The sequence below is a fragment of the Sinohyriopsis cumingii genome, chromosome 15 (assembly GCF_028554795.1).
Source record: "Sinohyriopsis cumingii isolate HCF-2022 chromosome 15, ASM2855479v2, whole genome shotgun sequence".
NCBI classification, from domain to species: domain Eukaryota; kingdom Metazoa; phylum Mollusca; class Bivalvia; order Unionida; family Unionidae; genus Sinohyriopsis; species Sinohyriopsis cumingii.
The window spans coordinates 98,757,663-98,782,746 of NC_142975.1; the positions used below are offsets into that span (position 1 = coordinate 98,757,663).

General features: G+C 38.7%; 1 protein-coding gene across 1 annotated transcript in view; it reads right to left on the bottom strand.

Moving 5' to 3' along the window:
* Window positions 1-12,647, bottom strand: part of LOC149782376 (uncharacterized) — a 145,254-nt gene extending 132,607 nt beyond the window's left edge. Inside the window, exon 1 of the mRNA XM_089933765.1 lies at window positions 10,884-12,647. The gene's annotated coding sequence lies outside the window, so the exon portion shown is untranslated. The remainder of the gene's footprint in view (window positions 1-10,883) is intronic.
* Between the last annotated feature and the right edge of the window lie 12,437 nt (window positions 12,648-25,084).

Consider the following 25,084-nt stretch of genomic DNA (forward strand, 5'->3'; position numbering starts at 1 on the left):
TTTGAACAAATGTGCCTGTCACATATTGGGCTCGTCAGCCACCAGTCCGCGTGCAAATACATGGACAATCCCTCTTCCTAAATAGTCTCAAGCTAAGTCAAGCCAACAGACAGATGTGGAGGATTGATTCAGACGGGGTCCAAAGTCCCTGTAGAATTATACCCTCTGGTTCTAAATGAGTACCCCAACCAGAATCTGAAGCATCGGTGAACGGATAGGAGTGGGGTGCATGCATGGGGACTCCAATCATGAATCTGTCCTGTTTCATCAACCACTGTAAATAGCGATGAAATGCTTGTCCTACAAAGATCACTGTTCATATAGAATCTTTTTGAGAGTTCCAAATTGCAAGAAAGACGAACTGTTGTTGTTGTTGTTGTTGTTGTTGTAGGGTTTAACGCCATTTTTCAGCACAGGATAGGCTATACATGGCGGCCAGTATAAGACGAACTGTACCGGTCGCATATGGACACATCCTAATAGAACCAAGTCAGCAATGGTGTTCAAGGTTTCCAGAAGGGACAGGTACAGTCTGACCAGACAAACTTACTGATCATAGCGTCTCTAATAGGGCTAGTATTTGATCTATCCAATCCAGTGGAACTCTTATGTTCTGGTTTGTGAGGGAAATCATCCCCACGTAAACAAAGTCTTGCAATGGAGTGAGTTCCAATTTCTTGAGGTTGGGCAAAAGGCCCAACTGAGTTATCACATATCAGCAGTGGTAAAGATCCTGACGAAGGGACTGGATTTGAATATTGTGGATTATCAAGTCATTGAAATACTGGAGAATTGGTATTCCCAGTAAGCGGAGGTATCCGACCACTATTCCCATTACTCGGGTAAAAACTTTGGGTGTGGAAGAAATTCCAAAAGGTAGGCCAATGAATTGCAAAACTTCCTGCTCCAAGCAAAATCAGAGATATTTTTGATGAGTAAGAAATATGGGGATATGTAGATATGCATCCTGAAAGTTGATGGAGATTACCCAATTGGATGGTCAAGGCTTTTTCTGGATTGAGGAGGTGGTCTCCATCTTGATAGGTTCTTCTAGAGGAAACTGATTCAAAAGGGGAGAATGAGAAACATTCCACGTTTGTTGGTGATCAGGAAGATACGGGAATAGAAGGCGGGCTAATCATTTATGTCCCATGTGACTGTCCCACTTTCCAAAAGGATCTGCACTTCCTCCCTTTGTTTCACCAGATTGGATTGGTGAAGACAGATGGGGTCATGGATACAGAAGATAGTTCCTGAAATTGAAGTCATTACCTTTAGTTCACTATAGAAAGGACCCAACCATTGTCCGTGTTGCATGAACAGGCCTCAGAAAAAAGGCTAAGTCGAGCACCTACGGGAATGCATGGGAGAGGGATGTGTGGCAGGAAAGGGTTCAAGTCCCAAATGATGTCCCCTACACCTTCCTTTGGGAAAAGAAGGGGGCTGTGGAAACTGTCTCCTTTCTCTCCAGGTTCATCGGCCACGTCTGTTTTTCAATTTCTGGGAACCAGCCTGAGAAGAAGGAGGAGGCTCATTTTGAGGATGCATACTGGACTGAGGCTGTGTCCGCTTGAAGAACTTAGCAGATGGTCCTTGAGGACGATTTACATTGACACGCTTCCTGGCCGATTGCGATGGGCCAGGAGTGGATGTGGAGGCTCTATGTTGATAATCCAACAAGTCCTGAGATGCCGCAGAAGGAACAAGGCCTCCAAACAGACTCAGCTTCAAGCGGAGCAGCCGAAAGCTATATTTACTGTGATCAAGAAATACTTTTGAAAAGTCCAAAGCAACATCACGGCAGATGTGATGAAGTTCCACCGACAAAGCCATATAAACAGAATGTACATGCCGAGATGTCCTGGCCACAGCTTCCAGCATGCTCTGAAGGGTCGCTCGGTTCAAGGATTCTTCCCTCAGCATACTAAAAGCATCAGCAGAGAATAGATCAGCATGAGAAGCTAAAGTGACAATCAGTCGGACCTTCTGTTCCATGGTTTCAATGTCTTTAACAGGAAAGCGTACCCAGGCTCCATTGGAAATACCCAATTCGGCTGCACCGGTATCAAGTTGAGGAGGTTTCATGGTCCACTTTGGGGAATGTACCCGATACCTGGCAGAAGAGACCAAGAGTCGCAACATGGAGGAGGGAACGGCCCACCCACGGCGCTGATGATTAATATTTTGGGCTGTCGAAAACCTCTCAGCAATTTCCTCATTCATAGAAGAATGAGGAAGGAGTAGGTCTGGATGAGGTTCAGCCCCGAGATTTGCTCCAGACTGGTAAAGGAACCGTTTGGACTGTGCAGTGTGTTTCTGGCAGAAGTCATGGGGTAAGAGGAAATATATCTCATTTATTGCCTAATCAATAGACCATACCTTCTCTTCCCCGTCTGTCAAAGATGAAGGAGCAGGTGTAAGAGCAGGCATTACTTGTGCTTCCTCCATATAAAACGCATTATAGTCTACCACGGTGGAGACACTATCATTGAGGACACTGAGCTGAAGAGTGTGTATGAATCACTAAATCCATAGGAGTTGAAGATGGTATAGGAACACTCTGTGATGTGTCCCCTACTGCAACACAGTGAGTAGAGGCTGAAGGAGTGGCAATAACTGGAGAGAGACGAGAACGTCCGTCGGTCCTGGATGAAGTGACGCGTCTAGCCTTGCAAATGGTTTCCACCCAATAATGAGGTGATGGCAGGACACGAGCCACAGCATCGGCTCTGTTATGAGGGCAAGATCCAAAAGCCCAAGGGGACATTCATGATCAAGGCCCCTGTGGCGGAGGACTCCATATCCCATAGAGATTCATTGGGATGACAGGAAAGGGTGGAATACCAGTTCGATCCCCTACCCTAGTCTGAGCCCACTGGTAGAGTCTGAACCCTGAGGCCTTAGGTAATCAGAAGATACAGGATCGTCAACTGATGCATCACTAAGGAACATGTGTTGCCGATCCCTCCCATTGTGAGGGTGCGACACACTACATCTTACAGGGTGGTGGTGGTGTATCTCCTCCTTGACAAGAGGCAGCAACACACTCTGAGAAGAGCGGCGCATCTCTTCTTCCAAGACAGGTAGCGACATGCTATGGAATGGGCGGTACATCTCCTCCTCAATGGAAGGCAGTGGCACGCCATGACTGGTGCATCTTCTCCACAATGGGAGGCAGCGACACACTATGGGATGAGTGGTGCATCTCCTCCATGGGAGACAATGCTACATGGTCACTTTATTTCATTATTGGGATGTATCAAAGTGCTGGGAGGTGTATTCCAGTCAGATGGTGGGTGTGCCTGGGGACCCCCAATAGGAATCTGTCTTGATTCATCAAGCAAAGCCAATGGTGGTAAAAACTGGTGCTAGAAGGATCTGGGATGATAGAATATCTGTTAGGTTTCCACCTTACAAGGAATATGAACTATAGAGAACGCATGTGAAACGTACTAAGGGAACCAAATTGGCAGAGGCATTCAAGGTTCAAAGTAGGAAAAGATAAGGGCGAGCAGATAACAGTTTCTGCTTGTTGCATCTCTAGCAGAGTCAGGATTCAATCTACCCAATCCAGGGGAACCCATACCAAGTTTTGGTTCATGAGGAGTTTATCCCCATCAAATGATAGTCCTGAGATGAAACAAGTTCCTACGTCTCAAGGCTGGGCATAAGACCCAACTGAGTTATGGTGGACCAACAGTGGAACAGATCCTGATGAAGTAACTGAACATGGCCATGGTGAATCAGCCAGTCATCAAAATAATGGATAATCAATGTTCCCTGTATTTGATGTGGGCTGCTACTAATCCCATGACACGGGTGAAAACTCTGGTTTAGACAAAAATGATAAGATTTGTGGTGTGAAGGAAATTAAAGGATGTGTAACAGGCATATATCCAAGGTAACAAAAACTGTTCAGGTGGAATTTTTCACAGATACTTCTAAATTCATTTCATCTCACAAACAACTAAACATAATTTTATCAAATATTGTTTGCATTTTTTGGGGTAGTTTCTATCAAGACTTCTTTCATACAGGTTTCACATTTTATTTGATTCTTATTTTATGCTAAGTTATATATGGAAAATAACAGAGGTGAAACATTATTAAATAATGTAATAAAATAATTGATTTTCAACTGCAAATCATATTTACAACGTCATAAATGTATAATGTTTTAATGATAAATTTCATGTTTTCTTTAGAACATCACGTTACTGTTGTAAAATAATTGCATAAAAAGAGATCACCATAACAGCAAACATGTAGGTCAGAAAGTTTGTTATCTTCTGTCTATTTGCAAAGCTAGCATGTAACAACTTTTTAAATGAATATGTACAACTGATGTGTGCTAACAGCAGAAAAGACCATATGCACAGCCATCGGTCAATGCATTAAGGACGAGTCCAAAAGTTTCAAAATGATGTAAAAGCTCATTTAAACATAACATATACCCATCAATAATATTACATGCATTTATCGACAATATAAAAAGAGGAAATTATTCCATGTTGCATATTTTATATGGTGACAATGTACTAAATTTTACAAAGACTCTGCAGACTGAGTGGACCCACTGTATATGTTTATTCATTTAAGCAGCAACAGTTATAACTGAAGTCAGGAGACTGAAGTAGGTCATGTAATTTACAGGGGTTAATTTGTCAATATTTTATGATTTTATTGTACCTGTTTCACTCATGCTTTGATTCACAATGCACAATGCAGGCTGGATTGTGGTTCAGTGATGCAGTTTTATACAACTGAATTCAGTTTTAAAAAAGATGTATCTGAAATTATTCTAAAACACATTTTTATCAATCAAAATGTAACTGTATTTTAAATGTTAATAACAGAACTCTGCATTAAAATGCAAGCAAATATTGGGTGGATTTTTTTCCCCATATACAAAAATGGTCTTTAAAATAATATTTGTATTTAATAATAATAATAATAATAATAATAATAATAATAATAATAATAATTTGGGCTTAATGCAGCACATAATCTTTAGATAACACATAAAACATACACAATGACAAGATTAAAAAAATACCATGAAATTACAACACAAAAAAAGATGTTATGTTTGCATGGATGTCATGCATTAGTTGGGTTCTCTTTATCATACAACGGTTTCACTTAGTAGCAGAGGTGGAGGGTTAGGGACTGAAACAGTGAGATGGCATATGATGCAGAGATAACCTGATGCATATTCGTGGGGTATCAATTGAGATGGTAGACTATTATTTTCATGTCTATGAGACATCCAGTCTAAAATGTGACCATGCTTATCGTTTGGCTGGGAAAATGGCTATATGAAGTTAAAATGTGAACATAATCTAGGAGATTTTAAGTGTATGCATTTATATGACAATCAAAGTGAAAACTGAAATCTCCAAGAACAATTGGGTTGCCACTTATTGCATCTCGATACCCTAGGAGCTTATGAATCACTAATTGCATCTCCATACAACAGGAGGTAGACAACCTGTTCCAAAAAGTTAGATTCAGTCAGCTTGATATTTGGACTAGGAGGATGGTGGTAGAGTTAGAATAAAAATGCCCTGACCTTTATTCCGTTTTGAGTGAGGTTTGGACCAGTTCAAATTAAATGTTCAAAATTGAAAGTTGTACTGTAATAGTGAACTACAGTATACATTATTCACACAACATCCCGTTTGTTTGTACCTACCTACCAATTTTGAAAACAAAAGGCCCCAAGAATATAAAAAGTGCCTAAAACTTAGTCATTTCATCACTGATTTACAAGTTCTAACCTGATTGTCACCAAGGGGTATCTAACAGTGTCAACTTGGTGTTTTGAATAAAATAGGAGTATATTAAGTAGCACACCTGCCATATTTGCATAAACCAATTTATGTTTCCAAGCAACAGATGTGATATATTTCATAATCTCAATAATTCTGTAAATTTTGGAGTCACTTCTCTTTGAACACTCTTATACAAGAGTTATTTCTTTCTTGTTCTTCAATATTAAGACTAGATGCTGCATATATTGGACACAGACACGACAGTTTATCTGAAATCGACTGTTCTAGAAAGTCTGTCTGCTTGTTACAGAATGAGCTACTGTTTCCTTTGAAGTGCAAACAAGTAGACAATGTTAACAACCCCATGTTTAGAAATTATGAATCAATGAATCAAATGACTAAGTTTTGAGCACTTCTATATCCATGATGCTTTTCATTTTTAATATCGATAGAGGGGGTACAAACAAATAGAAGGGTGTGCAAATACTATGGGGTAACAAATCAATTCATAAAACGGTGATTTCCCTGCATACAAAAGAGTCCCTTATTTAATACTACTGCAACATGTTACACAAAGGACCCTACACATGATATTTGGTTTGCAATGAATAACGATTTAGTTAAACCCAAGTTCATTTACGGTTTTATTTTTTATATTGAATATAAATATTAATTATTTTTTAATTATCTGCTTGAGAAACAATCTTAAACGGCTTTTTATAAACAAATACAAAATTTCTTTCTGGAAAAAGGAGTCATTTTCTCATACTCCATATGGGCTGAACAACACTTTTTTCTTAATTCAAATTTGATTTACATACCTTTTTATACATATTTAGAATGATAAACATTTATCATCATTAAACAGTTATGTTTCAAATATTAAAATAAAAGGCTTTTACTGATAAATTTAGAGCCCTTTTTGCATACTTGGTATGCACTGAAAAAACAATTTTGGTTTAACCGTTACAATCACAGTTTGTCTATATATATTATTTTTTTAAATTTAGATTGATAAACATATTAAACCATTGTTTTTTAAGTTCTCTCTGTAGCAAGATAACCGGGTGGGATTTTTGGATTCACAGCAGAACACTTTTGATGGTGATATAAATATAATGTTTAATAATGGATGACTTGCATGAGGAATTAATTATGAATATGTGCAAGTATATATAATCCAAATATTGGATTTAATTAACATAAGAATGCACAGACTTATTGATGAAAAATACAAATAAATTAATTTAGCAAATACAAAGACAAGGAGTGAATGGTTCACAACGATTTGACAATGAAACGATGGATATAGTTTACTCATGTAGTAAACGATGTAGAATGGTACTCATGGAGTAAAATGAATTCACTCAGGTAGTGAAATTATGGTGATAAAAAGAGGACAGATACATAAATTTCTTTACAGTCCCGAAAGATACAATGGATTTTACAAACCCCAAAATTAGCCCACGGCTAAAGAATTATATGTAAGGAGATACACTCCGTCTTCAGTACACTTTGTTTCAGCTCCATGGCTGCTACAGTTCAGCTTCATAGCTGCTATACTTAATTCCTGTGGTTGGCTATACAGCTTGCACCACGTTGATACCGATCACATAACATTGAACGCTCGGGTCACTCGGGTCACTCTAGACACCTTAGATACTCTGAACACTTCAGTTAAACTTATAAAGTTAAACTTATTATCATAGGAGCAGGGACTTGTCTCAGCAGTAAGACTTCGCGAAAATGCCACGTTTCGGAGCTAGTAACTTCAGTTTTGTACAAAGTAGAAAACTCAATGATGGCTTGATGGATAGAAAAATATCTCAGAAGTAAAACAAGCCATATAGTACGGTCGTGTGCCTTTAAAGACGGAAATAGCAGAAGGAATCGAGGGTCATGTGTGGAGCGAAGTATTTGGAAGTTCCGTACCTTCTCTCTTATATATTATGATAGAGAGGGTCCTATGTCGGAACGGGTCATGGGGGTAATTTAAGGTATTTTTGTCACTATGTATGATTCTTTCCTTTAGATGATGTTTTTGTTTTTGTTTTTTAAACATCAAGCTCGCGTAGAGCACTTGTGTGTAACACAAGGTAACTAACTAGCCCCACCCCCCTATAACTGTATGGTAATGAATCATCCGAAAATAAACAAGTTAACCTGTCTATTTAGCAGCAAACAATGAACACCAAAGGCGGCACATCACATATTAAGCAGATTCCTCAAATATTTGCCATTTGGTTAATTAATTAAATGGGAATGAACGTTAATCACAAAACTGCTTATGATAAATTTGAATTGGCCATACTGTAGTCTGATAATACAAACCCGTTTGTTTGTACCCACCTATCGATTTAAATAATGGAAATCTTTAATGTGATAAAAAGTGCAAAGAACTTAGTAAATTCATTCATTGATTTATAATTTCTAACCTGACTCTGAGTAGAGTGGCCCTAACACCGTCATCTTACGAGCGTTTCATGCTTAACGAAGTTTTCAGTGTAATGGACGGACATGTTTCTGGACAAGTCCATTTTCAGCAAAGGGGTGAATAACGACTAGAGATGTACATGCATAATTCGTCTGCTTCTGATATTTACAGTGTCGAATCAAGCAAAGGAAAATAATGACAACTATAAATTTGCTTTTCATGTGGATTTAACAAGCGGTTTAATTTCTATGTTTATATATGCAGAGAGATATAATTCAAATTCTCAACGTTATGTAATTTACGCGATTACTCAGGAGTTACCGAACATAATGAACTACGTCATTATGTTGTCTGATATAAATAAACTAGTCTATAGTGTACGCAATATGACGCCATGTTAGTATGGAAAGTCCGTTAAGCATAAAATGGTGCAGGGGAAGCCAGCATTAGTGCCATTCTGGTCGCAGTCAGGTTATAAATTATAAATCAATGATTCAATTGACTCAGTTCTGTGCACTTTTTATCACATTAAGCATTCTCGATTTTGAAATCGGTGGTGGTGGTGGTGGGGGTTACAAACAAACGGGGATGTAGAGTCAGAATTCTCTCTCTCTCTCCTTTGTTTGCTAACTCCATGAAAAATATGGATAATAATGATCAGTTAACTCATCCTTCGATACATTTGCAATAGCCAGTTGCTACAGTACTATCAATTATGTGTAAATCTTGTGGCTTCTCGGATTGGGCTTGGGATCTGATTACGTTGGCATTGATGATGCTGTGTTCATCTGTATGCATCCATCCACTATGAAATTAATTATATGCAACAAAGAGATTTCTAAGTCCTCGTGTTTTCGCGAGTATATAGTCTTGAAGAATCATCTAAATACACGTAGATTTGTACAAATTGTAATTCTGGTCACAAACGAAAATCGTCCACCCACCATATTCCTTTCAGAAATGGATCATACAACTTTAAGTCCTATCTACAACCGCGGACAGAGTAGGACAGATTCCTTGGGACCACAGCGGTCAGGGGGTCCACCGTTGTTTCAATCTGTGATTCATTTGGGCCTATGGCGCTTATACTGAAATCAACTTTGTGCTAAAAATAGATCATGATTTCACGGTGCCCGGCTGCCGTCATATTGTTTACGGACAAAGTACCAAGAGGTGCTTAATAACACGTAGTCAATCACAACATATTACGTTGTTTTTATTTGCACTTCCCCCACTATGCAATGTTTTGTTATAATCAACTATAATATATGCGTGTGTATAGTAACAAGTTTGTATATTTTATTTCTTTGTCATCCTTTTGTATTGTTTTCAAATTTACGTTGAGTAAAACTCTTGCATGTACACATTAAAGGATATATATGTGTGTGTGTGTGTGTGTGTCCCAAATAAATATGTTGAAACCAATGTTATTCCTTTATATCTATTTTATTTTCTTTTCAGTTAGTTTTCGTGTGGAAACTATGTATAATTTTAAGGGTGGCTTTTGTCATTAGGGACAGCATTTTTTATAATACTGTTTCCATCAGTACATGCATACAGCTATACTTCCCGACATAATGTAATTGTATATATCTTTTAGTTAAGGAAATGTATTATCCACGTAGTTTAAATATAATTAACCAGTGCTGCTCTTTTCAACACCATAACTCTAATTAACATAATGCATTCTTATATGTTCTAAACTGTCATTTAAAATTATGATTTGTTTGTAAAACTGACATGGAAATAAATATATATATATATATTGTCTCTCCTTTTTTCTTATCTTTGTTACCGATTACAACATACAGAATAAGAAAAGGGTAATAAAATCACTCATGCATAATAATAAAAACAAGAAAAAACAAACATTGATACGTTTTTTAAAACATATATGGAATATATACACAACGTTTCTAGACTATACATGCCAAATATCACATCAATTTTAGCAGATTAATTTTTATGCGCTAAGCAAAATACAAGAAATGGTCACTTTCCTACATACATTCCTCTCTATTTATATGTTCAAACATAAATCACATATAAGAATACTTCATCGTTAATTGGGGAAGAGGGTTCAGTTTACTTGGAATTTTCATCATAAAATATTCAGGGTATATGTATTGGTGATGAAATGCAAGCAATTTGTGTATTATAGAATTCTAGAAATATTCATAAAATTTGATTATATGATTTATACAGTTTCAGGCTTAACCACCACTGTAACTAAATATTGCAATGCACATCTATATTCAAATGAACAAATTTAGCGCCTGGTACATGATTTTCAGTAAGATTAATAACACGGAAAAGATCATTGAACGCCATTACTCTAGTTAACCTTGTCCGAATGGTATTTTTAGAAACTGATATCACTGCGTGTGACGTTTCACAGAGGTAAGAAGTACAAGCGGATAATTTTTTATAGGGCCAATAAATCATGTCCGCTGCCCTGGCCCTCTTAGTACTAATATTAGTACCATTACTCGTACCTCGTGGACAGGGTACTAACATGAGCATATACGTGTCAATGGAGCAAGCTGGGTGTGTTAGCCTAATATTAACAATTTGAACATATTCCTTGCAGATAATCCAATAAATTGAGGAGTCCTCTCATTTAACAGCGGAAATGTCGAAAATCATTGTAGAAAAAGTTGTAAAATCTCGTTTACCTTTTCTATCCGATAGTTTCGTTTAGATCGTCCGCCATATTAGTCCAAATAATGACTGTTTCCTTTCTCGGCCTAGTTTGTTTGTGTGCCATATAAGGACATTGAGTTCTTATTTGGAAACGTAAACAAATCGTAGTAAAAATTTTGGCGCGGTTTGAGTCAGTAGTTCTGCGCATTAAAAGTAAATACGGTTTGTCGGCAACTTTGAAGTTGCACCAAGAAGCCATTACTCGCCACTTGATTGCTAATAACATAGCGTAGAATATCCCAAAATGGCCTGGCAAGCATTACTTAGAAAAGGGGACACGTCGAGAGTTTCCCGTTATCTGTCATAGCGGAGAAGGTGAGCTAGTGTAACCATGCCAATTTATTTTATCGTGTAAGGGCTTAATAAATTCAAAATAAGCCAAACTTATTTTACAACATGATTATACTTATGTAATAGATTTCTACACTGTTTGTTTTTCTGACTTTAGTGATGATTTCTTTTGCTCCATTACATGATATGGGATCAGTTCGTAGCCTCAACCACAACAAATCAAGTTGACATCGTAGCTATGGCCCTCTCTGATTCTTTTTTATGCTGATATCTACTTTTCTGTTTTAGGTAGGTTACTGAACTATGTACTCGTGATTTTTAAACAGACTATTTCTGTGAAGGGTGTACAGATATCAAACCTTTAAAAATTCGTTTGAAACTTAAAAGTTGCCCTACGTTGATTGCTTATGCGTTAAATATTGGAGTGGAAAAAACCAGTTTCGGCTTCCTGAAAAGGTCTATATCGTATGCGTATCGTAGCTGTCATAAGCCTTATACATTTGCATAAAATAACAAAAATTCGATTTTTTTACTTGAGACAGATGTGAAAATCTATTTAGCACCAATAAAGCATAAGAAAAAAAGTGTAATACAGTCGAATATGGCAGAAATTATAATTACTACGTGGTATGTTCTGGCTAGACATTTATATTTAGGTTCATAACTCCCCCATCCCTACCAATGCCCATGTACTTGATTCAGGAGGAAACTAATGATAAGACACTTACCACTTAATTGGCTTATCATTATCCGCCCCCCCCCCCCATCAAATGCCAGTATACAAATGATATTAATTTTGTGTTTTAAAAAAACAGGGGTGGGGATAAGATGCTAAAGATAATTTGAACGAAATTTCAAATTTTTTAACAGATTCAAAAAATATTTATTTCCCTGATATATACACAATTATATCTTCATTTACTTACTTTTGGAGGGCCTTTATTTTTTACAAGGTATAATTATCACGAATGAAATAAAATCACATATTTGATATGGCTATTTATATGCATGTGAATATGACTTTAATATATCTACAAACCAAATCACCCAAATTTAAATACTGCACAAGTGTGCATGTTTGGAATTGTATTATTCTTGAATATATACATTGTTTCCTTAATTTGGCAAAATATACTAGGAGTAGACAAATGATTAGTGGTATGCATATTTCTATGGACACTGTGTCATTATATTTTCATGCCATAATAACCTTCATATTATTTCAATAATTATTTACTTCACCAAATCACAATGTAGACAAAGACAACCTATCTGCTATATTTTCGTCCCATAAAGAGAGAGAGGATGTGAGTTTATGAAATCATGAAAATAATTAGAACCTTACATCACCACTCCTCCAGAAAGAAAACCAAAATTGATAGTTTTGAGTAAAATATATAATTTTAATCTGATTACTGCAAGAAATACACACACACACACATATATATGTATATATATATATATATATATATATATATATATATATATATATATATATATATATATATGTGATATATATATGTGTGTGTGTGTACTTAGATAACCTGTCCTTCAGTTCTGTCATAGTATATTCCCATAAATACACATATCTTTCATTTTAAGACATTCCTCCTTCTGAGTAACAGACCACACATTTTAAATGATTTTTCCATTTTCTTCTTTCCTTTACCCCTTTCCTTTCCATTTTCCTTTTCCCACTATAGTTCTTTACATTTATTAATTAGACCACTCTTCTGTACATTTCCTGTTTCTTATGCCATAGGCTTTACATAGCAAAATCAGATCCGATTTCAAGAAGCTAGTAAATACAACAGCCTTAAGATCATAAATCTGTGATTTCAGTTTTAAAGTGAGAATACAGTTGTTTTTTTTTCTTTTCTGAATGATCTTCCAAGATATATTTAATGTCCAAAGCTAATGCATCACTACTGTGTTTGTGCTTTGATCTCATGACCACCCTCTTTCTCAAACTGCCTGATTTAAATTTTCCATGACTGGAAAATGGTGTCTTTTCTGAATTGACTGTCACCTCTTCTACTGTAACGACGTATCAAATCTTCATATAGATCTCTGATAAATGAAGCAATCATGGCATCGTCCACTTGTATGACACTCATACTGGGATCAAACGTTATGTACAGGAACTTCCTTTTTCAAAAAGTATCTCATTCTTAAGTAATACAGTCTTACAATACTGTAAACTCCCTGTATCATGCCAATGCAATGTATCTACATGTTGATACTGCCACCTTTCACTGTCAACTTGTCAGAAAAATTCAAATACAGAGTCCTTGATGTTAGTTAGACCTTGATTGATATTCTGTCTCCTTTATGTCTCGTGTAAGGTCTGTTTATACTTGCTGTTGTTTTCCAAAAAAACAGCTGAAGTTGTAAGGTGGTCTAACATTTTTACTTGTAAGAAACATTGACTGACCAAGTTATTTTTGTCCTTTCTGTACAAGCTGTTCTTTCCTTTCTTCATATTACGTTATCTACTCTATGCATTACATTTGCCTGCAATATACCTTAATTTTCCTTGTCCTGGCTCTGATACAGTTTGGAAGGTGCACGTGCAACTTGTGTGGTACTGAAAATGTCAGCAGTATTTTTGTCCAAAACAATTTCACAAATTCTGTCAAATATCTCTCCAAATGCAAAAAAGGTATCATCATTTGGCACAAAATTCATGAAAGTTTCAAGAATTTGGATGCATTCCTGAAACAATGAAAACTGGCAAACTTCAGAATACTATTCAATCCATGTATTTGAATCTGGTTTTCTGACCTTTATATTACCACATACTTTATTAAAATACTTTGAATTTTTTGGTACAATATCTCAACAAATATATTCAACTCTTCCGGTGACTTTTTGAAGATTTATGTTAGAGTTACTTTTAATCTCATTTGCTCTGGTGTTATTGCATTATCTGGGATAAGTTGTTTCATTTTTGTATGATCAACATGATGCTCTAAAATGTCAGAGTCATCTGTAGTTAATCTACATTCTTGGTCACAAGATGAAGCAGGCATGTCTTCCCCAATGGACAACATTTCATCAACTTCTAAATTTTCTCCATCAGAAAAGTCAGAGTTATCAGAATCAGAACCTGTTTCATAATCAAAGTCAACACTGAGGTTCTCTAATAAAGAAACAGAATGTCTAAACTTGAATCAAACTGTACAAAACTTCTATTGTAGAATTCATATATGCAAGATCTATGTGGAATCCTTAGCCCCTTTTTATTTCTGGTTCTCCCCATTGCCACATCTAAATGACTTGATGCAAAAATATGTGATGCATCAACTTCATCTATATGTAAAGTCAGTCCTTGTGTCTTGTGAATGGTAATGCTGAACGACAGAATGAGTTTAATTTGATGCCTTGTGGCTACAATCATTTTATCAATGGTACTGTAAACATTAAAATGTTCTCTTCGCAACTGAACTAAATTATTTTCAAAATCAACTGTCACAGAGTCTTCCTTCATTGCCACAACCTTTCCCTGTAAACCATTTACTAGTGCTGAGTTTAAGTATTTGACCAGCATAACTGGACAGCCAATTTTCAAGTATAACACTTTTTGAACACACATATTATTACACCTATTATTGTCACCCTCGTCTATTGACTGATAACACTTTGATACACCATCCATTTCCATAAGTTTGCATGCATTGTATATTTCAGAATAGCAGTTCCGTCCACAAAGTCTGATTGGGTCATCTCTAGGGGGAAAGGTCTCTGCAGCCTCAAGATCAAGTCTTTGTTATCTTCAGGGATTTCTCCTTTTGAAACATCATTGCTATCCTTTATGAAATCTAATACATCTTGTCTTATGACCTCATCAAGGACAATTTTATGCACCAATACCATTCCAAAAATGGTGGATTTGTAACAATATTCACCCAAATCAGAGTCAATGGGTCAGGTACAGGAGGAAGCTGAAAAAGTCCCCACTTGCAATAACTTGTATACCTCCAGAATGTGAACCTGAATGTTTAAACATTTTACATACATATTCATTTTGTTCAAAAGGTTTCAGTGAAAGCATATCAATTTCATCAATTTCCACCAACATCAATAGTCAGTGTCATTAAAGCAGAGGTTCTATTTGCTAACTTTCTGGCGAAGCATAATTTACCATTCTTGATTGCTGATCATTTTATTGAGCTGTGTAAGGTTATGTTTCCTGACTCGTAAATTGCTTAGAAATTTCGCTGCAAAATAACTAAGGTAACAAACATTGTTAACAATGCACTGGGTCCAAGGTATGACAATCAAGTTGCGTTACTATGCAAGGAAAACCATTCTCAGTGATGATGGATGAGTCTAATGACAGTGGTGATAAACATTGTGCAGCAATTCTTGTAAGGGTGCTTGACGGTGACATTCACAGAGTGACAACCACATTCCTGGATATGCCATTTGCTATATTGGAACTGGTGAAAACTTTTTCAACTGTCTTCAAGAAGTCTTAACAAACATACAGATTCCATGGAAGTACCTAGTAGATATCATTTTATTTTAAGTTCCAAGCGTAGAGAGGTGTATGCAGAATTCCTACAGTTTACCAACACTGAGGAGTACAAACTGGTCAAATATTGTAGCAAGCAGCGGGGGGGGGGGGGGGGAGGGCGAATCGGACATTTGTCTGAATCGTCATTTGGCTTAATTAATACTTTCTGCACTCAGCGGATCCGGTGTCGTCAGCGCCCGGTAAAAAAAAAAAGACGACGTCGTCGTCGGGGGTCGTCCAATCGTCATTTAGTTTAATTGATACCTTCTGCACTCAGCGATCCCAGCGTCGTCAGCGTTCGGTAAACACATCGACGACCGCGTCGATGTCATCGCCCCCCCCCGCTGCTAAGTAGCTATTTACAATTTAACCGAATATTTGGTCAAGTCCGATACGATATCGTGTCCGAGGATCATGTAAATTTATCGTTACAAATCCATGTGGGGTCGACTGAGCATGACTAAAAAAGTTTCGAAAACCATTAAAGTCCATGTCACCGCCGCACCATGTCTGCCAAATATTTCGTAGCGTGTGTGTATCAACGTCGTTGAATACAGCAAGAATATTACAGTTGTCTCTGATTACTTTTGGAATCTGAGTATACCGTTGAGTGACATATATCACGTCAGTGTTTTTATGCCTGCCTCTGGAAAATATCCTAGCTGGGTTTTTTTGATTGTCTAACATAACATCATCGTACACGACTAGATTGTTAACGTCGCCATCAATATCATCGATACCTGGTGCATCATTGATATCTGTAATAAACTCGATGACATTTTTTTTAGCGATCGCTGATGCATTCTCGTTGAAATCTTTCAACACCTCGTAGCATCGTTGATCATCTACGCTAGGAGCAACCAAATACAACTTATCCCACTTCATCCATCTCATTATTAAATTGAGTAACAATTGCGTCTTGCCGGATCCAGATGGTCCGATGATAATCATCCGGATCGAGTTTGGTAACGCTGCAACATGCTTAACTGGTTCTCTTGTTTTAGTCGCTGAAAAGTCAATTATATTCATGTCTCTATACATAAATTATGGATCTATATTGTGTGAAGTTAAGAGTGCGTACTGGCACAAATGATATGACAACTGTTACAACAAGAAATAACAGATCGGCGCTTACTGGTAAGTGTGTACAATGCGGTACAAAGAAATTTAGATTTATTTCTATTAAACCCGGGGATGTTTTAAAAAAAAGCGAGGAGGTGATATTGCAGCCAAGTTATCAAAACTCCCCGGACCCCCGTGGGCAAAGTATCCAGGAGAAAAACACCTCCCAGGATATAGCTACTGTGGCCCCGGAACGCGATTAGATATCAGACTCGATGATCAAAATCAGCCCAAACCCGGTGAGTACCCAATAAACGCTATCGATAAGGCGTGTCATGCTCATGATGTTGCTTACAAAAGTAGCGATCTGCAACAGCGTCATATCGCGGACGTAAAATTAATTCACGCGTTAAATGCTATTCCTGATAAATCCTTCAAGGAAAAATTGGCCTCATGGTTGGTAAAATCGGCTATGAAAGGTAAATTAATGATTGGAAGCGGAGCTTCTCGCGCTGGTAATTGAAAACGCTAGCGTTTATAATAACAACATGGAATCCATCTATTATTCTCCGAGAGGATACTGGAAGGGGAAGGCCGCAATTGGTAAGCTTGCAAGCGCTGCAAAGGTAACAAAGGCCACTGCGGCTAATTGGTTATCCAGACAGGCTATATGGCAAATCTATCTACCACCGCCTAAACAAATCAACTTCTCGCGCTTTGATGTCAGCGTACCTAATGAAGTTCATCAGGCTGATATACTATTTCTGCCGCATGACAACGGTTACAAATACGCGCTAACCGTAGTTGATGTTGCGAGTCGATACAAACAAGCAGAGCCGTTAAAAACAAAGTCAGCAACTGAAGTAGCCGATGCGTTTGAGCGGATTTATCGAAGAGGTCCTCTGCGCTGGCCAAATCTATTACAAGTTGATCCTGGTAGTGAATTTCGCGGCGCTGTTTTATCAACGCTGAAACATCATAGCGTCGCGGTACGACGAGGTTATACTGCGCTACATCGTGATCAGGCAATTGTTGAACGATTTAATCGGACTCTTGCTGAACGGTTTTTTGGATATCAATACGCGAAGGAATTCATCCAAGAAAAACGATCTCGTGAATGGGTTAAAAGGTTGCCAGGCGTAATTGCAGCGTTAAATAACGAGATTACCCGAGCAATCAACATGAAGCCCAGCGACGCGATTAAATACGAGTATATACCCGGAAGATCAAAAATAAATAGCGTTTCCAAGCCGATTCTCGGCGATGTCACTGTTAGATATCTGTATGAACCAGGAGAGCTTGAAGGCGGTAAAAAAAGAGCTACTGATCCTATTTGGAGTGTTACCACACATGACATATCAACGATAACACGATCAACTGGTAGACCACCGATCTATAGACTGGATTCAACTGCTCCTCAGCGCGGATTTACACGCGAGCAACTACAAGTGATACCTGACGATACTCAATTACCCCCGCGTGGTCTTAACTAGCGCCGTTGCGTCTATTGCACTCAAGACAGGTCAATCTCACATTGTTTTTGACATGACCGAGACTGTTATCGATCCTGTCCACGGTAAATTGGCGAGCGTCTTTATCCGAATAGCGCCAACTCATTATACAATTACAACTCGCGCAGTGATTATTCTGTTGTTGTCGTAACGCAATTATTAATTCGGCATCAATATCAAAACGCCGCTGTTTTTTTTATCCTGTTGGCGGTAACCCGAGAGTTTTCTATCAATGACGCTTGCATCGATGATGTCGTTGTCGTTGGTGACTCCGTCAGTGACTCCGTCAATAAGGATTCTTCGAAGCTGATTTATCCTCCGTACTCGTGACACCGCAAGATAGACTAGATTTGACCATTCGATGCGATTATCAATTATCCAAACAATTGTGTCCGTGATGGTTAGTCCCTGCGAGGAATGTATTGTCGTTGCGTATCCTAGCGTCCACGGGGATTTATCAGCACGTAGCGCGTCCTCGACGACGCTGATATCAACGAGCACAATATCATTCAGCACGAGAATTTGTTTTTCTGTCCGGCCTGGAATTTCAACTTCAATGTTCTGCCGCCGTGTGTCCGCGGGTCTATAACATAACGGCACTGGACGCGTTGGAAACTTTTCCTTATGCAACGTAAACAACTTCCGCTGAAGTGTGTCTCTGACTATCTTTCTACTCGCTACAATCAAATCGTTTGGTCTCCATGTTTCCCAGAATTCATTTAACGGCGTTTCCGGAATCACCTCGCGGATTATTTCACACTGAATTCTATCCGGCTGTAATCTGATTAATTTTTTAACCTCGCGCAGTTGTTCATCAAGTGCTCGGTAATCAGTATCGGTTTCTTCATAATAGTCCACAAAACCCTTTAACCAATCATGTGGGCCCTCGCCGACAAATGGTGGTGGTTGGCCATGGTCGCCACACATGATCACCGCTGTATTCGCGCGCAGCAACCACTCAAGAAACATTTGTAAAACATCTAACGAAACAGTACATATCTCATCCCAGATGATAACCTCAGGAATAAATTTTTCCCCCATTCGATCAGGAGTCCACTCACCGCCGCTGTATCGAAAAAAGCTGTGATAAGTAACGGCGTCAACATTTCGTTGTTTTATCTCTCGCGCTAGTCTATGGGTCGGTGTAAGCACGATTATACTTGCCCGCGTTCGAAATAATTCAATTGCCCGAGTCGTCTTTCCTGACCCGCCACAGCCGCTTAAATAAACTGTTTTGTGCCTACAAATTGGATCAGAACACGGTGGTGCATTAGACCATTCTGACAATTTATCACCGCGTAGGTAATTGTTTTCAACGGTGACATCTGCTGACGGGGAATAATCGCGTCGTATTTCATTTTTAATTCTCCATGTGCCCCAACTCTCGTCCGGACTAGTAAACTCGGCTATGTTTCCCTTATACTTTACGTCAACATAAAACGAATCAACGGCTACTCTAACCGCGGTGTCGGGAAATTTATTTATCATCGAGAATAAATTTATGCAAGCATAACCCAGCATAGACGCCCTCAAATGCGGGTATGCTGGGCTGTCTCCATCGCTGTAGGTAACAACTGTACCCAACCTTGTTCCATTGGACAAGAAAGCTGTTTCGCAGTTCACGTATCTATTTTTCGCCACTGCGTCCTTGATTACGAAATCATATTCTGCGTCATCTATAATCAGCCGTGAGCAATATCGTTTGTAGTCGCAGTTTTTTCCACCTTGTGTGAACTTACCAATTATTCTTCTACCGAGATCTTTTGCCTCGCGGTTTCGTTGGTTGAATATCCTCCTGGACCATTCGACGATATATTCCTCGTCGGCATCGATGTGTTTTCTGGACTCGTCAATTATGCTATCTAGACGCTCCGGTTCTGGTAACCAGACTTCAGTCTGCGCTCGATATGATACAATCGCGTCACTGACAATCAACGAAACTAGCATTTTACAATCAATCATATACCGTAGCAGCGCTACTGGCAGCCACTTCTTTTCATTCATGTGTCTACCGATCCAAATATAGCAACAGCGATGAAGTCCTGCCGCGAACTCAAATGATACTATGCGAGAGAATCCGGTTAAATCAAAATCAGGCAGTGGTCCATTAATAGCAACACGAGTCATTTCATGTCTGGGGTGTCCAAATCGTCTAAAGTACTCAGCGGCGGATCCATACCCGAGAAAACTCGCTGGATAACAGGCAACCATATCAACGGAAATCATAGCGTCGCGGCTGTATTCAGTGTTCCATAGTCCACCGTGATAGTATTCCAAACAACTGGATTGTACATCCGGTAGAAATTCCTTGCGCGTTGGACTCCACGCATTTTTCCTCGCTGCAACATGAGCCGCAACCGATGGAATCGTAAAACAATTTGTTAGCAGTTGTTCATCATGCTCTTCAAATTCCATGGCGGTTTTTTTCATCTTATTGTGAAACGCTTCAGTGCGATATAATTCACCGTTTGGTCTTACAAACTGATCAAAGGTATCAGCGCTGCGAAGTAACCACACTGATACAGGTCGTTTTTACACAAACAAGCAATAGCATCAAATAGTTTCCTCTCCGCGAGAAAACCATCTTGTATAAATTCCCCCGGGATATACTTTACTGTTCTATCCCGTGGAAACACTGTGATCGCGGGCGTCCACGCGTGTTCGTTATGATCAATAATTTTGATTGGGACTCCCTTTGATTTATACTTTGATTCGTGTAATACTTCACCGGTTATCGTTGTAACGGTTATTGGAAATCTCAGCGATGTTTCTAATCTCGCTATGTCGCTGATGGTTGCTCCTCGCTCGCGCACTGTCTCCTCCCACCGGTTGATTTTGCTACGTCGTAAATCAGTCAATTTGTTTCCTCGACACGCATTTGTAAAATGCTCTATTATTCGTTCTGCTACACAATTTATCCCCGTTGACTGTCTCATTGGTTTCAGTTTTCCGATATCAGGTTTCTTGTTTAACGGGTATATTCCATAAACAACTGCTGTTTCAGGATACGCTCGTTCATAGTATGGTCTGTCAATTCCGGTTAACAGCCCCGGCTTGGAGTCGCGGCTAATAATGACTGTTTTCTTGTCGCTGAGAACTGGTTCAAATTTATCACGTATGATCCAATTACCTGATTCCACCCGGACAATAAATTTTACTCTGAAGAAATACTTGCTGGAGCCAAGTTGTGATATTATCGTTGCTGCGCGGTTGTCGTTCATGGTAGCATCAACAACGCCATCAATTCGAAATGTTGACCAACTATGAGATGCACCATCACGCTTGAATTCATTGATACAATCACGGATTTTATTCAACAGGGTTCTATCGTTTATTAACGCTTTTGGTGTGTCCTTGAGGACTCTATCGAGATTGAACTTAATATTTTTCCAGGGCTTAATTGCTGCTAATCTCTCGAACTCATCCATATAATTAAAACAAGTATTTAAATGAAAGAATATAGTATAATGAATAAATGCAAATGGTTGATGATTGGGTCGACAACCCCGTGCAATAAATCATGTAGAGGTGAATTCTGCGGGTACCATTTACAAAGCGTTCGTAATGGTTCTCTTGGCCCCCTCCCGTGCTTGGTTTGTCACGTTGGTGTAAGAGGAAAATCGCAGTTGTGTATCAATTGTGGCGGAAAGCGATACAGAGAGTTAAAACGCTATTATGACAAGCGAATTAAAAACGCCGTCATTGACCCCACCGCTGACTTCGTCATTAAAACCCCCCAAGACTACGTTGAAAGATTCATAATTAAACCAAATAATAAATTAGACAAGTAGTATTATTATACAAATGGACCGAGAATTTCAGCCGCATCCCCTGCTCGTCAATTACGAGGCGTCTCGCGACGGCATTGTTAGAAATCGTAGACTGAAGAAGCCGGTTGGTACCGTAAATAATCACGGGTATTTGATATTTGGTGCCGGGGGGGGGGGGGAAATTTATCTTGTTCACAGGGTGGTATTTGAAGCATTTAACGGACTGATCAACGACGGTCTCGTTATTGATCATATTAATAATAATAAGACTGATAATTCTCTTACAAACCTGCAAGCCATCTCTCAGAGTGAAAACAATAAAAAAGGCCAAACTGGCAAGTTTTCAAAGCAAGCAAGGGGCGTCAAATCGTTTGATACGTCAACGCACGAGGAAAAAATATTTCAGTCGATGAATGAGGCAGGAAAATATTTCGATATTTGTAGAGCCTCAGTTCGAGATGTTGCAGAGAATATAACTAAAACAGCGATCTCAAAAAAGACGGGCCACAGAATTCGATTTTTATATATAGATACGAAGTCACCGGCGCCCATGGCGCTGACGAAGTCGCCATGACAGTGTGAAACGTTATTGTCTGTTCCGGAAGAAAATAAATTATCCTACGGTTAACACACCTCGGGATTGATACGCGGGGTTTCATTTTTCTTTTTATTTAAAAATAAGATGTTTTATAAGAATAATGAATATCGAAGACATCAATAATATATTAGCCGAGATTTCAAAATTAAAAAATCAAGGAATTGAATTATCTGATGGTCTCGACAGTGAAAAAATATTATCCGATTATGAAATTATTAACGAGCAATCAAAACGGGGGCGTTTTACCCTGGCCCGCGAGTACTTTTTTATAAAACGATTACAACATACGATTAATGAAAACTTGTACCACAATGACGCAAATGCATTCATTGGACTATTCACTGCCGTTGAAATAATACGAAAAAAACTCGGACGTGTTTATGAACGACGCCGGGAGATTTCTAGCAAGATCAAAAACATTAGAAGGATTATAGACGAAAACTCCGGCGAGAAATTAGAAATTGCTTCGCAATTGCAATAATGGTAGGCGAATCACTTACTACTCGGCTAGCCAGAGAGCGGCTAGCGGCGCTTAAAAAGTTCATACCGTTACGAGACAGGGTCCGAGAACAACTTCAAACGCGGCAACAAATGCAAACTGATTTTGCTGTTGGAAGCGAACAACTCTTTGCCCCGGTAACCAAAGCGACCAAAGATGTTACGGCGGCAACTGTACCCGTCCTCGATGCGCTTGAAAAGATAGCGGCTCAGACCGAACAAACAAAAAGGTCTTTAGAAACACTCCCTGCAAAAATAGCGGCTGCTACAACACGGAGGCCACCACCACTCGCTATAACCGAACCACAAGAACCTTATGTTACAATGGCCGACGAGGAAGAACTAGGCGCCACCGCAAGAGAACCAGAAGAAGAAATACCAGAAGAAGAAATACCAGAAGAAGAAATACCAGAAGAAGAAAAAGAGAGGGGTATACCCCGTAATGTACTCAAGAAGAGCACAATAGATCAAATTAGAGGCCTCAGCTATGATGAATTAATTAATTTTGCTGCCAACAATTTTGCTAAGAGCATACGAGATAAGGAGCATATCAATAGCTGTTACGAGAAAAAATATAAAGTCGTTAAAGGATTGGACAAGAATAGTGTATTTGGCGAGTAAACACGAGAATGCATTATCACCGCGTGATAATAAATATATAATATTCCACAATGAAGTAAAAAGTATAAAACCAAAAAAAGGAAAAGGATACTCTGTTGGTAAAGAATCCTACGGCGTTACCTGTCCTAACAGTGTTCTCAGTGATATATCACGGCTAGAGGTACTAATCGGAGGAAAACGAGCCGGAAATAATTCCCCGGAAATAATCAATGAGGCCGCTGATATTTGTAAGCGGTTATTTACGGGCGGTATCATGGACATTAGTGCGTATCGAACGCTCATAGACGAACTCGTGGATGATTAAAAAAATTATCGTTTTTGTTAATTCTGGCCGTTTTTTGCCATTTTTTGACCGTTTTTTGCCATTTTTTGACCGTTTTTGACAATTTTTTGAGGGCAAAAACCCCAGGAAATCATTTAGAGAAAATCGATGTTTTTGCTGAAAAATCAAAAAAAAAAAACGACTATAGGCAACAAAAAATGACCAAAAATGACTAGAAATCAAGAAAAAACCGGAAAAAAACCGGATTTTTATCGAGGGTAAGAACCCAAGGAAATTTTGATAAAATTTATTCCGGTTTTCCACACGGCGGTGGGAAGGGGGGTCAATCACTAATTGAAAAACCGGTGTTTTTATAATAAGGATGATCATACACTACAACCACGATAAACCAGTACTCGTCTACGTGGTAAACTCGCGATTGCCTGTTTACCGCGCGTACTATGGAGATGGTCTCGGTAGCACCATTGCGGGGTTATTTACAAGAATGGCTCCAAAAGTAGCGCCGTTAGCTAAACAATTAGGAATGAAGGCTATTGATGTTATTCGTGATAAGGGTATTAGTGCTATTGGAGATGTTGCCGGAAAGGCGCTTTCAGCCGCGCGGGACAAACTAATGTCGTTGGTGAGGAGAAAAAAACAGAAACCACCGGTGATGCCATCAACGACAGTGATGCCTGCGAATGTCAGTAAAGTAATAAATAACGCCGTGGAAGAAAAACTAGCGTCGTTGGTAAACAATAATCAAGATGACATCGCAAACATAATAGCGGGAAGTGGTTTAAAACCACGACGATGATTTAGATGCATCAGCGTATTATTAAATAAAATGTTTGAACGAACAGCTGACCCGGCGTTTGATATGTACGCACCAGTGCACAAGGATGATTCTGTCCGTAATTATCAATTTTATTCCTATCATGCAGTACAACCCGACATACGATCGCGAATTGAACTTCAAGTCCATGATACCAGTAAATACTTTTTGCCGTGTGAAGCGTTTATTGAAATCGAAGGAGAACT